General features: G+C 44.6%; 1 protein-coding gene across 4 annotated transcripts in view; it reads left to right on the forward strand.

Moving 5' to 3' along the window:
• GALNT17 (polypeptide N-acetylgalactosaminyltransferase 17) overlaps positions 1 to 16,057 on the forward strand; it is a 628,291-nt gene that overhangs the window by 445,857 nt on the left and 166,377 nt on the right. The window contains exon 1 of one of the 4 annotated variants that reach the window (XM_023735305.1): positions 9,117 to 10,208. The exons of the other annotated variants lie outside the window; for them this stretch is intronic. The gene's annotated coding sequence lies outside the window, so the exon portion shown is untranslated. Of the gene's footprint in view, positions 1 to 9,116; positions 10,209 to 16,057 lie in introns of those variants that run through there. 4 annotated transcript variants of the gene reach the window in all.

The following is a 16,057-nucleotide window of genomic DNA, read 5'->3' on the forward strand; positions in this document are numbered from 1 at the left end:
CCCTCTGGCCTGACACCTGACCCACAGACTTAGGACTTGCCAGCCTCTATAACCGTGTGAGCCATTTCCTTGAAATCAATCTCTGTCTGTCTCTCTCTCTCTCCCTCTCTTTCTATACACACACACACATATATATATCGATGTGTACGTAGAAACACATATATATAAACCAGTGAAGCATATATACACACACACACACACGCTTCACTGGTTTTGCTTCTCTAGAGAATGCAGGAACCCAGCCTAAGATGGTTACCGAGTGCTGCTGTAACCGAAATATCACAATTAGATGGCTTTAAAGAAGAGAAATGTATTTTCTCACAGTTGAAGAAGCTGGAAGTCTAATTCAGATGACCGGCTCTAGGGTAAGGCTCTCTCTGTGTCAGCTCTAGGGGAAGATCCCTGTCTCTTTCAGCTTCCGTACCCGCTGTTCCTCGGTTCCTTGGTGATCTTCGCGTGGTATCTACCTTCCCCCATTTGTGCTTGCTTGCTTCTATGTCTGTGCTGCTCATTATAACTCAGCAGTGATTGGTTAGGACAGATATGGCCTCATTAACATAACAAAGAAAACTTTCTTTCCAGACAGGATCACATCCATAGGAACAGGGGTTAGAATTCCAATACATATTTTGGAGGAACTCAGTCCCATCCATAACAGATGGGAATATGGGTGATTACATTTTTAATTGTTTTATTTGTATTTACCAAATTTTCTACAATGAATTTATATTATTTTATAATATAAAGAGGTCCCTGAGTGGTGCAAATGGTTTGCTCTTGACTGTTAACCAACCTAAAGGTTGGCAGTTTGAACCTACCCAGCGGCACTGTGGAAGAAGGGCCTGGCAATCTATTTTGGTAAAGATTATAGCCAAGAAAATCCTATGGAGCAGCTCTACTCTGTAACACATGGGGTCACTATGAGTCAGGATCAACTCGACAGCAATAGGTTTTGGGTTATAATATAAAGGAGAGAAAGGACAATTTAACAAATAAAAAGAAAAATGCAGAGGAGATGAACGTTTAGCCTCTGAGTTGGAGTCAGTGAATGTTCTTTGGATTTCTGAAGCAGCACTTAAACTGTCAGGGTTGTGGGTTTTGAGGTTACAAGCTGGAGGTATGAGGACGGGGTTTGCCCAGCTTGAAGCTGAGGATCTGAAATGGCTGATGAGGGGCTGGGGGAGTGGAGACCCCTTTAGGGACAGGCGAGAGCTGCATGGTATGAACTGCTAGGCTGCCTTAGCAAACCTCGGAGGTGGATGTTCAAGCAGGAGCCCGATAACCACATCAAAGAGATGAATAGGGTTGAAAGAGATGACATTTAAGGTCCCTTCTAACCCTGAGATTCTGTGGTTCTGTGAAAATGCAAAACTCCTGTGTTAAGCTTTCTTTGAGGACATGGTGACATGTGATGCTAAGAGCATCTGTTGATATTTTCTTTGAAATCTGCACTGTGCCAACTCTACCTGTAAGGATGACCTGCAGGACGTGGAAAGACTTTGGAAATCTCCATAGCAACTCTTTCAGCAGAAGTATATTCTTAGGAGGATCTGAAGGCAGAAAGACAGCATAGCATGATTTTTTTCATCTCCAAACCTCAAGTCCAAGTTAACTACCATTTAATGAAATGGCATTTCTGTCTCATATCTTGTCCTTTCCTGCATCTTAATACTATGACCTGCAATGGTACCCCAGTTTTGGCAGGGCATGGGACTGGCGTCACCATTTACTGGTATTTGCATGCACCAGTAACGTTTCCAATGTCAGACGATGTTGATTTATAGACAATACTGCAGGTGGGAGGAACTCAGGGAAACAAATGGGTGCAACAGTCCAGGCTTGGGTCACAGTGAGAAGATTCTGCGGATCGAAGCATTTTCAGTAATGACAATCATTTCATATTAGGTCTTGACATCATATTTTGGGGGCTCTAGAGATTCCAAAGGATCCCTGGTGGTGCAGTAGTTAAGAGCTTAGCTACTAACTGAAAGGTGGACATTTGAACCCACCAGCCAGTCTGTGGGAGAAAGATATGGCAGTCTGTTTCCGTAGAGATTACAGCCTTGGAAACCCCATGCAGCAGTTCTGCTTTGTCCTGTATGGTTGCTATGAGTCGGAATAAACTCACCAGCAATGGGTTAGAGATTCCAGAGGAGCTTTGGTGGCTCAGTAGTTAAGAGCTCAGTTACTTACAAAAGGTTGGAAGTTTGAACTCACCCAGGGGCTCCATGGGAGAAAGACCTGGTGATCTGCTCCTGTAAAGATTACAGCCTAGGAAACCCTATGGGGCAGTTCTACTCTGTCATGTGGGATTGCTTTGAGTCAAAAGTCGACCTGTCAGTACTCAACAAAAGCAGAGATGTTAGGTAAAAGCATCCTTAAACTCAGACATGTCAAGAATTTGCTCTAGCCTCTGTCTACCTGAAATGTGCTCCTAATTTCTCTTCACCTATCCAGATTTTACCTGCCGCTTTGGAACCCTTTCAAATCCATATGTTTCCTCTACAGGGCCAACCCTGACTGATCCATCCCAATTGATTGCTTTCTAAGGTCCCTGGGTGGCACAAACAGTTTGCACTTGGCTGGTAACCAAAAGGCTGGTGGTTAGAACCAACCCAGAGGGTCTGTAGAAGAAACAGGCCTGGCGATCTGCATCCATAAAGACTGCAGCCAAGAAAACCTTATGGAGCAGTTATACTGTGAAATAGATGGGGTCTCTCCAACTTCACAAACCAAAAACAAAATCAACAACAAACCAGTTGATTGCTTCCTCTTTAAATTTCCTAGAGCAATTATTGACAATTCATTGCACTCTCTCCTGTTACAGTCTTAATGTCTATTAAAATATGTTTAGACTTCCAGGCAACATGGCACTATAGACAGAAGCACCACGCCATCCCTCCACAGCAAAGATCCGAAAAATTAAGCCACAAAGAGAAAACGTCAACACTGAAACCCTAAGCATCAAATGAAGAGATAAAGAACTCAGCAAAGCACCAAATGGAATAAGAAACTGACCGAGAACAGAGAGTGAGGAGAGATACATGCAGAAGTCCCCTATCAGCTAACGCAGCACAGATCCACCATCTTGGACTCCTATCAAAGATTGGTGAACAGAGGTTACGGGAAAGCAGCTTCACAGAGCTTCCAACAGAGACAGAACAACCGGTAACCAGTGATATACACTTTACCACCCCCTACCCTTCTTCGCCCCCACTTGGCCTCCTCTGCTTCCTGTGGCCACAGTCTCTTGGCCGGAAAGCACCACCTTCACCCCAGTGCTGCTTGAATTCCACCCGCCCGCACTGGCTGGCTCCCTGAGTGCCATTTGTTGGCTGCTGGTGTTGCTTTTTTCACTTCTTTTGATTTCTTCCATACCTCTCACCACCTCCCCCTCCTCTCTCTCAAATACCTATCTCCGTGTGCCATCTTTGCTTCTTCCTGAAACGTTGTGAAATGCCACTCGAATGTGAAACTGCTTCCTGGCCTGTACTGCCACGCTGGTGGGATCCCGGGGCGTTTGTTTGTTTGTTTTGATCTGTTTGTTTGTTTTCTATTTCTTTTCTTAAATTGGGAGCCAGTTCTAGCCAGGCAGTACCGCGTGGTACGGGACCTACCCGCTCAGTTTGCACAGGCGTGCAGAGGGATCCCTGAGAGCATTTCTTTTTTCTTGTTTTTTGGGGATTTTTTTGGGGGGCGGGGTTCTTGTTCTTTTTTTTATTTGTTTGTTTTGTTTTCTCTCTTTTTCCTTTTTGTCTTTCTTCATTACTCAGTTTCTCGTCTCTCTGCTTACCTTCTCTTCCTGTCTTCTGAATACCTGGTGCTGAGTGACATCTCTCACCCCTTCTAGCCAGGCTGTACTTCACGGCTTAGGAGAAACTTCCCCAGACCTTGCAACCGCACTGGTGTAATCCCTGGGGGCTTTGCTTTTCTTTTTTCTTTCTAATTTTTATTTATTCATTTTTTATTTTTCTTCTTCTTTTCCTTTTTGTTTTTCTCCGTTTCTCAGTCTCTCATCTCTCCACTCCAACGGCAAGCTCCCCTAGCACTCTTTTTTGTTTGTTTGTATGTTTTTGGCTCCTGTTCCTCTCTCCTCTCTCTCCTCTTTCCCAAACCCATCTTAGCTTCACATATCACAGTCTTCCCCTTCCATCCTGCCTACCTGCACTGTGTGCTGAACTTCACACCCACAAGCAGCACAAGCACGGCCTACCGGAACCTGCCCTGCACTGATTCCTGGCCCGCCCTGTTGGCCCTAGTACGTACCACAAACAACCCATCCCAGCAACTCCTCTTCAGCTAGACCTGCCCTGCTGTACCATATCTGAGCGACTGACCCTGCCAGTTGGAGAAGGAGGCGAAAAGTATTGTGCCCACAGACGAGCAAATGACAAAGAGAACAGCCCGCCTACTCAGACATACCAAGTAATACAAAAAAGCAGGACAAAACAAACAAATCTACAATCAATAAATGAGGAAAATAACCACTGAATGCCCTGAAGACAGCAGACAATATCAAAACATTTACGAAAACAGGGCAGGATGGTTCCAGTAGGTGTCCAAAATAAAACACCAGATGACCTTCCAGTAGAAGAAAAGGCAGTAGACCTAACTGATAGGAAATTCAAATCTCTAATATTCAGAGCTATCCAAGAGACACAAATGAGGAAAAAATAGACAAATTCATGGAAAAGGCAGACAAATTCATGGAAAATACAGACAGAACAATGGAAGAATTCAGGAAAATAATGCAAGAACAAAATGCTAAAAATAAATTCACAACTAGAAATCATACAAAAACAACAATTAGAAATCCAAAAGATAAACAACATGACTTCAGAAATGGACAGTGTCGTAGAAGGGCTGAGGAGCAGGTTTGAAATGGTGGAAGACAGGATCAGCGAAATTGAAGACAAACACTTGGATACAACTCTGTTTGAGGAAAAATCAGAAGAAAAATGAAGAGACCCTGAGAATTATGTGGGATACAATCAAAAGCAAAAATTTTCAAGTGATCAGAGTTCCAGAACAGGGGGAGAAAGCAGAAAACACAGAGAGGATCATTGAAGAACTACTGACAGAAAACTTCCCCAATATCATGAAAGATGAAAAGCTGGCCATCCAAGAAGCTCAGTGAACCCCATATACAATAGACCCCAAAGGAAAATCAGCAAACCATATCATAATCACACTCACCAAAACCAAAGACAAACAAACAATCCTGAGAGCAGCTCGAGAAAAACAAAAAGTCACATACAGAGGAGAAACAATAAGACTAAGCTCAGATTATTTGGCAGAAACCATGCCGGCAAGAAGGCAACGGGATGCCATAAAAACCTTGAAAGAAAACAATTGCCAGCCGAGAATAATATAGCCTGCAAAACTCTCGTTCAGATATGATGGTGAAATTAGGATATTTCCAGATAAACAGAAATTAAGGGAATGTGTAAAAACCAAACCAAACTTACAAGAATTATTAAAGGGAGTCCTTCGATCTGAGAACAAAAACATCAGCTCACAGACTAAATCTAGGACGCAGGATCGTACCAGCCAGATACCAGTCTAGGAAATGGACTCTCAAGAACTATCCAAAACCAAAGAAATACAATAGGGAATCAGAGAAGTTAATCTGTAAATGACAACAACATCATAACAATAGAAAAGGGAATAAACGGTGTAGTTATAGAACCTTCTAATGGAGAGGAAAACAAGGTGATACCAACTAATAATAGACTGCTTCAAACTCAGGAAGATAAGGGTAATTTCAAGGTAACCACAAAGAAAGTTAATAAACCCACCCATCAAAATAAAGAGGAAAAACATGAAGTTTCAGTAAAAACAAAATCTACAAAAACAAAAGAAATGAAAAAAAAAATCCACAAACAAAAGATGCTCATTGATAGGTAGACTCAACATTGTGAAAATGACAGTTCTACCCACAGCAATCTACAAGAGCCCTGGTGGCATAGTGGTTAAGAACTCAGCTGCTAACCAAAGCAATCTACAAATACAGTGCAATATCAATCCAAATACCAACAACATTCTTTAAAGAGATGGAAAAACTAATCATTAACTTTACATGGAAAGGGAAGAAGCCCTAAATAAGTAGAGCGCTACTGAAGAAGAAGAATAAAGTTGGAAGACTCACACTACCTGACCTCAGAACCTACTATACAACTACAGTAGTCAGAACAGCCTGGTACTGGTGCAATGACAGATACACTGACCAATGGAACAGAATTGAGAAACCAGATGTAAATCCATCCACCTATGGTCAACTGATCTTCAACAAGGGCCCAAAGTCCATCAAATGGGGAAAAGACAGTCTTTTAACAAATGGTGCTGGCAAAACTGGATGTCCATCTGTAAAAAAAATGAAACAGGACCCATACCTCACACCATATAGAAAAACGTATTTGAAATGTATCAAAGACCTAGATATAAAGCCAAAAACTATAAAGTTCATAGGAGAAAAAATAGGATCAACGCTACAGGCCCTAATACATGGCATTAACAGGATACAAACCATAACCACCAACATACAAACCCCGGAAGATAAGCTAGATAATTGGGATCTTCTAAAAATCAAACACTTATGCTCATCAAAAGACTTCACCAAAAGAGTTAAAAGAGAACCTACAGACTGGGAAAAAATTTTTGGACTGTACAAGTCAGACAAAGGTCTAATCTCTATAATCTACAAGAAAATCCAACACCTCTACAACAAAAAGACAAATAATCCAATTAAAAATTTGGCAAAGGAAACAGACACTTCATCAAAGAAGACATTCAAGCGGCCAACAGACACATGAGGAAATGCTCACAATCACTAGCCATTAGAGAAATTCAAATTAAAATCACAATGAGATACCATCTCACCCTGGCATTACTGGCACGAATCAAAAACACTGGAAATAACAAATGTTGGAAAGGCTGTGGGGAGATCAGAACTCTTATGCACTGCTGGTGGGAATGCAAAATGATACAACCATTTTGGAAAATGATATGGCACTTCCTTAGAAACCTAGAAATAGAAATACCATACAATCCAGGAATCCCACTCCTAGGAACATACCCCAGAGAAATAAGAGCCATCACACAAACAGACATATGCACACGCATGTTCATTGCAGCTTTGTTCACAATAGCAAAAAGATGGAAACAGCCTAGATGCCCATCAGCAGATGAATGGATAAACAAACTATGGTACATACACACGATGGAGTACTATGCAATGAAAAAGAACAACAATGAATCTGTGAAGTATCTCATAACATGGATGAAACTGGAGGACATTATGCTGAGTGAAATAAGTCAATCACAAAAGGACAAATATTGTATGAGACCTCTACTGTAAAAACTCATGAAAATTTTACACACAGAGAAACAATCTTTGTTGGTTATGAGGGATGGGAGGGGTGGGGGGGAACTAAATAGACAATAGATAAGTGGTAACTTTGGTGAAGGGTAAGACAGTTCACAGTACTGGGGAAGCCAGCACAACTTGTACAGGGAAAGCTCATGGAAGCTCCACAGACACATCCAAACTCCCTGAGGGACTGAATTGCTGGGCTGAGGGCTGTGGGAACCATGGTCTCAGGGAACATCTAGCTCAATTGGCATAACACATTTTATAAAGAAAATGTTCTACATTCTACCTTGGTGCGTAGCGTCTGAGGTCTTAAAAGCCTGTGAGCAGCCATCTAAGATACTCCACTGGTCTCACCCCTTTGAGAGCAAGGGAGAATGAAGAAAACAAGATATAAGGGAAAGATTAATCTAAAGCACTAATGGACCACAACCACCACAGCCTCCACCAGACTGAGTGCAGTACAATTAGATGGTGCCTGGCTACCACCACTGACCGCTCTGACTGGGATCACAGCAGAGGGTCCTGGACAGAGCTGGAGAAAAATGTACAACAAAATTCTAACTCACAAAAAAAGACCAGATTTAGTGGTCTGACAGAGACTGGAGAAACCCGAAGAGTATGGCCCCCAGACACCCTTTAAGCTCAGTAATGAAGTCACTCCCAAGGTTCACCATCTAGCCAAAGATTAGACAACCCCATAAATCAAAACGAGACTAATGGGGCACAGCAGTCCAGGGACAAGGACTAGAAGGCAAGAGGGGACAGGAAAGCTGGTGATAGGGAACCCAAGGTTGAGAAGGGACAGTGTTGACATGTTGTGGGATTGTTAACCATTGTCATAAAACAACATGTGTACTAATCATTTAATGTGAAACTATTTGTTCTGTAAACCTTTATCTAAAGTACAATAAAAAATTTTTTTTTTAAATGTTTATGTGTTTACATCTCATCGGAAAAAAACCAGTTGCTGTCAAGTTGAATCCAACTCATGGCAACCCCATATGTACCAGAACAATGATTAATCTGTATGCTTTCCATACAGTTTTCAATGGCTGATTTTTTGGAAGTAGATCACCAGGCCTTTCTTCCAAGGCATCTCTGGGTGACTCGAACCTCCAGCCTTTCAGTTAGCAGCTGAGTGTGTTAATGTTTCCTCATAGTGTTCAGAAAACTGCTCTGAGAACAGGCCTTTTGTTCTATCACGTGCTTGAAACAGCTCTTGCTAGGCTCACCATGGGGCTAAATCTAACAGATGTTCTTTAGACCTCCCCTTTCTTGGCGACTGGCCCTTGTACTATTGAGCGCTCTACCGTGAAATGCTCACTTCCATGGGTGACCACTGTGTAACCCTCGCCTGCACTCTTTCAGCTTTCATCCTCCCTCTTGGGCTGCTCTTTTCCAGTTTTCCTTCATCATTGTCTCCTAACTACTGTTGTTATTAGCTGCCACTCAGTTAACTCCAACTCACGGTAGCCTTGTCATAACAGAACAAAATGTTGCCCAGTCCTGTGGCATCCTCACGATTGCTGCTGTGCCAGTGCATCTCACCAAGGATCTCCCACACCCTCTGCTTCACTAAACATGACGTCCTTCTCCAGGGCTTGGTCTCTCCTGTTGGCTTATCCAAAGCAAGCAAATCAGACAGTGTTCTGGTTGTGATCCATAGGGTTTTCACTGGCTAATTTTTGGAAGTAGATCACCAGGCCATTCTTCTAGTTTGTCTTAGTTTGGAAGCTCTGCTAAAACCGGTCCACCATGAGTGATTCTGCTGGTATTTGAAATTGCGATGCCATAGCTTCCAGAAACATGGCAGCTACCATAGTATGACAAACTGACAGATGGATAGTGGCTGCTAACTATTAAATGTTGAAATTCTTCAAGATTTTCTTCTTTTCTGTGTATTTTCTGCCTAGACAATTCCCTCTACGTTCACATTTCAATTACCACCTGAATGCAAATGCGTCACAACTTTGTATCTCTTCTCTGAGCTCCTACATATCCAGTTTCCTACTGGGCAGTCCCTCTGGTCAACATGGCCAAAGTTTCAAAATTATATATGGTGATCCCTAGACCCCTGACTTGAGCAACAGGATGGAGGATGGTGGTGCCATTTACTGAGATGGCAAAGACTTGGAAGGACGTCAGTAGGGGTGGGGTGAATTAAGAGTTCTGTTTTGACTGTGTGAAATTTTGAAATATCTGTTGGATATTCATGTGGAAATGCTGAGTAGACATTTGGATATATGAGCCTGGAGAAATCAGGACGGGAGTTGGAGATTTGGGCAAAGAGTGTTATTTGAATCCATGGGATTGAATCACAAAGGAAAAATATGTAGTTATACAGAGACGGGGCAATGGTGGTTCAGTGGTAGAATTCTTGCCTTCCATGTGGTAGACCCAGGTTCAATTCCAGCTGATACACCTCATGTGGAGCCATCACTCGTCTGTCACTGTGTGGCTATGATGCTGAACAGGTTTCAGTGGCGCTTCCAGATTAAGATGGACTAGGAAAGAAAAACCTGGTGATCTACTTTAGAAAATTGGCCAGTGAAAACCCTATAGATCACAACGGTCCAATCTGCAACTGATCGTGGGAAGGGTGCAGGACCATACAATGTTTCTTTTGTGCATAGGGGCACCTTGAGTTGGGGGCCAACTCAGTGGCAACTAAGAACAATAACAGCCTACAGGGAGAAGGAGAGATGCCACACAGAGCCCTGGGAAGTGCTGACACGTAGAGGAGAAGGTGCCGGGAATGAAGACTGAGAAGGAACAGCCATGAGGGAGGAGGAAACCCAGGAGAGTGAGATGATGTACCCTCACCCAAAAAGAGGAAGTGAGTGGCTCCACCACGCATCCAGTGTCTCCGTGTCCTGGGGCTGCCATAGCAAACAAAGTCCCACAAAGTGGGTGGCTTTAAACAACAGGCATTTATTGTCTCACAGTTCTGGAGCTAGAAGTCCAATCAGTGCATCAGCTCAGCCATGCTCCCCCCCAAGTCTCTAGGGGAAGATCCTTTCTTGTCTCTCCCAGCTTCTGGTAGCCCCAGGTGTTCCTCAGCTTGTAGATTCATCTTCACGTGGTTACCCTTCCCCTCTGTGTCTCTTCTCTTTTGTAAGGACAACACTCAGATTGGACCCACCCAACTCCACTATTCTCATCTTAACTGACAACATCTTCAAAGACCCTATTTCCAAACAAGGTCATGTACACAGGTGCTAGGGTTTAGGACCTAACCTATCTTTTTGGGGGACACACTTCAATCCAGTTTACATGGCAGAACATCATCCTTGACACTTTCTGTCCCTCACCCTCTGTCCTGTTCAGCTGTCAATGCTCTATATCCTGAGTATCGCTCCAATCTGCCCACTTCCCTGTCATTGTGCTGTTGTCATCCCTCACTTGTGCCTCTGCTGTACCCTTCTGACTGCTTTACCCCCATCCTCTCCTGATGTTCTCTCATTCAATCCCAAACTGCAGTCCCTGGGCTTTTTGTCAAAATGTACATCAGATCACACCCTACCGTAGCATACTTGAAAATTCCCACACTAAATAAGGCGGTGGCTTCCCTTGGCTTTTAGCCTTAGGCGTCTAATCCTTGACTTGGCCCACAAAGCCCTGCATGCTCTTGTCTTACCTATGTCTCCAGCCCTGGCTTGAACAGTGTCACCCATCGCTGTGTTTGCTCTCACCCCACCAGCCTACCTCCTCCTGCCACAGGGCCTTTGCACATGCTAGTCCCGTTGCCTGGGACATCTCTTCCCTCTTCCCCCAGTTAATTCCTTCTCATCATCCAGAAGGCCGCTCTTCTAGAGAACCTCCAGGGCATTCCTGAGAGGTCAGATTCCTCTGCTATGTGCTCATAGAGCTCCATGTGGAGTCCCTGGATGGTGCACACGATTAACACACTTGGCTGCCAGTCGAGAGGTTGGTGGTTCAAGTCCACCCGGAGCTTCCTTGAAAGAAATACCTGGTGATCTACTTCTGAAAACTCAGCCATTAAAAACGCTATGGAGCATGGTTTTACCCTGACACATTTGAGGTCGCCATGGTTGGAATTGACTCGACGGCAACTGGTTAGAGCACCATGTACATCTCCTTCAGGGGGTCCAATTCCAGTGATTCTGCAGTTAGTTGTAATGCTTATCTGATTAGGTTTCCCCCTGCATATAAGCCCCTGGAGACTCTCCAGGGGTGCCTGCCTTCAGAGAACTTAGTCAAAGAACAGAGGACAGAGAGAAAAAGAAGTGATGAATTAAGCCTCTGTGGCTCTGAGCGTCATATCCACAATTGTCCAACCCATCCCAACATTTCTCTTAGCTCCTCAATACGCATTATATACACCAATAAATGTGTAAGCCACAGGCTCCATCGCTCTAGTTTCTCTCTTTATGCCTCTTGTCTAGAGTAAAACCAAGAATGAGAACCAAACAGGAAAACACCATCTTGGGCAATAGAACCAACCAGTCGTCAAGTCTGCTCCAACTCATGGCAACCTCACGTGTGTCAGAGTAGAACTGTGCCCCATAGGGTTTTCAGTGGCTGATTTTTCAGAAGTAGATCTCCAGGTCTTTCTTCCACAGTGCCTCTGGGTGGACTCAAACTGCCAATCTTTCGATTAGCACCTGAGTGTGTTAACCATTTGCACCTCCCAGGGATTTCTGGGCAGTAGAAGGACAGTAGAAAGAAAGCTTTAAAAGGCAAGTCGAATGTACCAGAGGGCCTAAGGTTAGGTCTCCACCCTTCCTCTCTCCCAGTGTACCTCCCCACCCCGGACACACAGAGAGTTTTGATACTGAATTTAGTTGTTTGTTTGTTTTTTAATGCAATGAAAACTAAATTGAGCCAAAATGATGAAAACACTTGGTGTTTATGAATACCACCTAGGTGATTTCTGGAGAGAAATTTGTCGCGAGTCTGGAATACCTCTGGGATGGTTCTGCTGGAACTGCCTTCTGGAAGGGAACACTCACCCACAGTCTCTTTTTACCCTCAGAGTCTGAGTTTTTTATGGGCCGGACTCGGCATACCAGGAAAATTCAACTGGCTTGTGCCTGTTGATACAGCTGGGCCCTGAACCAACGTGTTGCTGAGCATTGTCTCTTTAATGTAGCAGTAATTTGCATCCTCTAATGAGTTGGAATCGACTTGACAGCAACAGGTTTGGTTTTTTTGGTTTTTAATTACCTATTTAAGGAGCCCGGCTGGCACAACAGAGCCCTGGTGGCACAGTGGTTAAGAGCTCAGCTGCTAACTAAAAGGCTGGCGGTTCGAATCCACCAGCCGCTCCTTGGAAACCCTATGAGGCAGTTCTACTCTGTCCTGTAGGGTCACTATGAGTCAGAATTGACTCGGTGGCAATGGATTTGATTTGGTTTTGGTTTGGTGGCACAACAGGAGCCCTGGTGGTGCAGTGGTTAAGGGTTCGGCTGCTAACCAAAAGGTTGGTGGTTCAAATCCACCAGTCACTCTGGGGGAGAAAGATGTGGCAGTCTGCTTTCATAAAGATTACAGCCTAGGAAGCCCTATGGGACAAGTCTGCTCTGTCCTGTAGGGTCGCTATGAGTCGGAATTGACTAGATGGCAGTGGGTTTTTCTGGGTGGCATAATGGTTAAATGCTCAGCTGCTAAACAAGGTTGGTGGTTTGAACCTACTCAGTGGCTCCATGGGAGAAAGACGTGGCAACGTACTCCCATAAAGATTACAACCAAGAAAACCCTATGGGGCAGTTCTGCTCTGTCACATGGGATTGTTATGAGTCAAAATCAACTCGATGGCACCCAACAACAATCCCCTGTTTATTACCTGCCAGCTTGGTCTTTCCTGATGACGTGTCCAAAGTAAGCAAGTCAGACTCTAGCCAGTCCTTGCTTCTAAGGAGCATTCTTGTTGTATTTCTTCTAAGACTGCTTTGTTCATTCTTCTGCCAGTCCACGGTATATTCGATATTCTTGGCCAACATCACCATTGGAACGCATCAGGAAAGACCAATCGCTAGAAAAAAACATCATGCTTTATAAAGTAGAGGGTCAGCGAAAATGAAGGGAACCCTCAGTGAGATAGATTGACACAGTAGCCCAACAGTGGCCTCAGACATGCCAATGATTATGAAGATGGCGCAGGACCGGGCAGCATTTTGTGCTGTTACACACAAGGTCACCATGAGTCGGAGGCAACTCGATGGCAACTAACATCAACCTTCCAGGTAAAATAATGTTCTAGAACATTGCATATTTACCCATAGGAAGAAGGAGCCACATTGCTGGGAAGTGTTTGAACGAGGGATGAGGGACGAAAGGGAAGCTTCTCCCTGGGTAAGGAGCCTAATTGTTTTAAGCCGGGGATTTGCAGTTGCACACATTTTGGATCAGCATTCAGCTCACAGACTTTGTTAAGCTTGTGTGACAGGATAATCCCCTTTGTTCAACGCCTGAGGAGGATATTTTCTGCATTATTAGACAAGTCAATGAAGATAAAACAAAATATTAACTCTTTTAAGCTGCACTAGTCCACCCCAAAGAAATGAAGCCACCGCCTTCTAAGTGTGCTGCGCTTCCTTGTTCTAATGAGGTGGAGGCTGAGCTTCCCAGGAGGGCCCAAGGTGTTGGGTTTTGAGGGCCTGCAGCCCCTCGAGATGTGCAGGCGGCACCTCCCCTGGCTTTACTCTTTCCCTGCGGTAATTTGTAGAGCCAGAACCTGGTTTCCAGGCAAGAAAAGAATTAAATGAAACCTAAATAAGACCCACAGGGGTGTGACATCCATCAGAGTATTAAGAAAAGGTGTTTTATGTCTCTTTTGCAGTTATGTTAAGCCAGGTAATCCTGGGTCTCGGCTTTGGCAACTTGGAAATGTTAGAGCAGTTCAGCAGCGGGATTCTATCGTGCAAACGGCGCTCGTCCTGTATTTTGTGTGTGACACTATGTAACTTCCAATTGGCTTCCTAAGGCAGAAACTGGGCCGCCATCGCCTCAACAACAATAGCATTTGCCCTGCTTTCCAGGGGCCTTTGTGACCAGAGCAGTCATTAAAAACCAGAGATGGAACACATGCAGCATTTTATGGCTGGTTAACTGAGCCGGTGGGTGTTTTATGAGAGTCACTATCATTGTTGGTTTAGGTGATTATTCCTGGTCCCTGCCTGCACCAGACTTGATGAGCTGTGGGTCCTAGTGGCCCCCTGCCTTCAGGGCCGTCCTGGTCGGCTGCCTGCCCTGATTTGTAGATTAAGACCATACAGGAGGTATTACAATCTCCCACCTTTACCTCCATGCAGAGGACTGTCTTCCCTCCCCAGTTACATCACTCACACCCAGGAGCTACCTTGTGACTGGGTGGCTAACTTTAAAAGGTCTCTGCTTGTAGTCTTTGGTCTGGGCCTGGAGCTTCAGAAGTTCCCAGAAGACCATAAACACTTTAAAGTGTGTGTGTATTGTGTGTGTGTATTATGTGTGCATGTGTGTGTGTGTGTGCATGTGTGCATGCATACATGTATGTACACATGTGTGCGTGCATTGTATGCGTGTGTATATGTGTACGTGTGTGTACAGCCCTTCACCTGCTTTATCTCCCGGCAACTTGCCTGTCCATTTAGCTAGCTCCCTATCTCTGTTAATACATGTGCTAAGCACTGTTCTGGGGTTTATATTTGCTATCTTATTTAATCCGCACAAAAATGTTTATTATCTCCATTTTGTAGCTAAGGAGACACTTGGCTTCTCTGAGGCTTAAACTTACCAAAAGTCACAAAGCTAATAAGTTTCAGACCAGAGCCTGTGTGTCTTCGTTTGGGATACCTGCAAAGAGCATGGAGCTGGGATTTGGGGGCAAGCAGTTTATTTGTGAGACGATCTCAGAAAACGCTGAGCGAGTGGGGAAGGAGGTCCGTTGCTGATGTTGTTGTTGTTAGTCGCTGTCAAGTCATTTCCAACTCATGGTGACTATGTGGGCAGAGTAGAACTGCTCCTTAGGGTTTTCAAGGCTGTTACCTTTCAGAAGCAGTCGCCAGGCCCTTCTTCCGAGACACCTGCAGGTGAGTTTTAACCGCTGACCTTTTGGTTGATGGTTGAGTGCTTAACCATTTGCGCCCAAGGAGGCAGGAGAGGGGAGCAGATCAGTGTAAAGTGCCTTCATGAGTGGGCTGCCACTGTGCCCAGACAACTTGGGACCCATCCTCCTATGCATCACCGAGGTCACTGTTCCTTGCCCAGCTGTGTTGAGATGTGACGTTGGGCGGTAGCTCAGAGTGGTGCTTTGTCCCTGGCTCCCCTCCAGTCCTCCTGTGTGGACAGACCCTGACGTCCAGCACCTCTGGTGAGCCTTGCTGCCTGGGCTTCAGGAAGAGCTGCAGGCTCCCCACCAGCCTTCCGGGGAGGTGCCCTGTGAGAAAGTGTCGGCTTAGTCAGTGGCCGACACAGTGAGGAGGGAACTTTGCTTCCAGCACCCCTTCGAGACTGGCGTAGGAGACACTTGAGGTTGGGGAAGCTTTTTTTTTTTTTTTTAACTGTGGTAAAAATAAACATAACAAAACTTTGCCAATTCTATCATCTTTACATGCGTAGTTCAGCAACATTGATTACAATCTTCATAGGGTGCAACCATTGTCATATGCTTTTCCAACTTATTCCACCACGGTGAACAGAAGCTTCGTTCCCCCTGAACAGTAACTCCCGAGGTTGGGGCTGTTC

The sequence above is a fragment of the Trichechus manatus genome, unplaced genomic scaffold (genome assembly GCF_000243295.1).
Source record: "Trichechus manatus latirostris isolate Lorelei unplaced genomic scaffold, TriManLat1.0 scaffold00077, whole genome shotgun sequence".
In the NCBI taxonomy this organism is placed as follows: domain Eukaryota; kingdom Metazoa; phylum Chordata; class Mammalia; order Sirenia; family Trichechidae; genus Trichechus; species Trichechus manatus.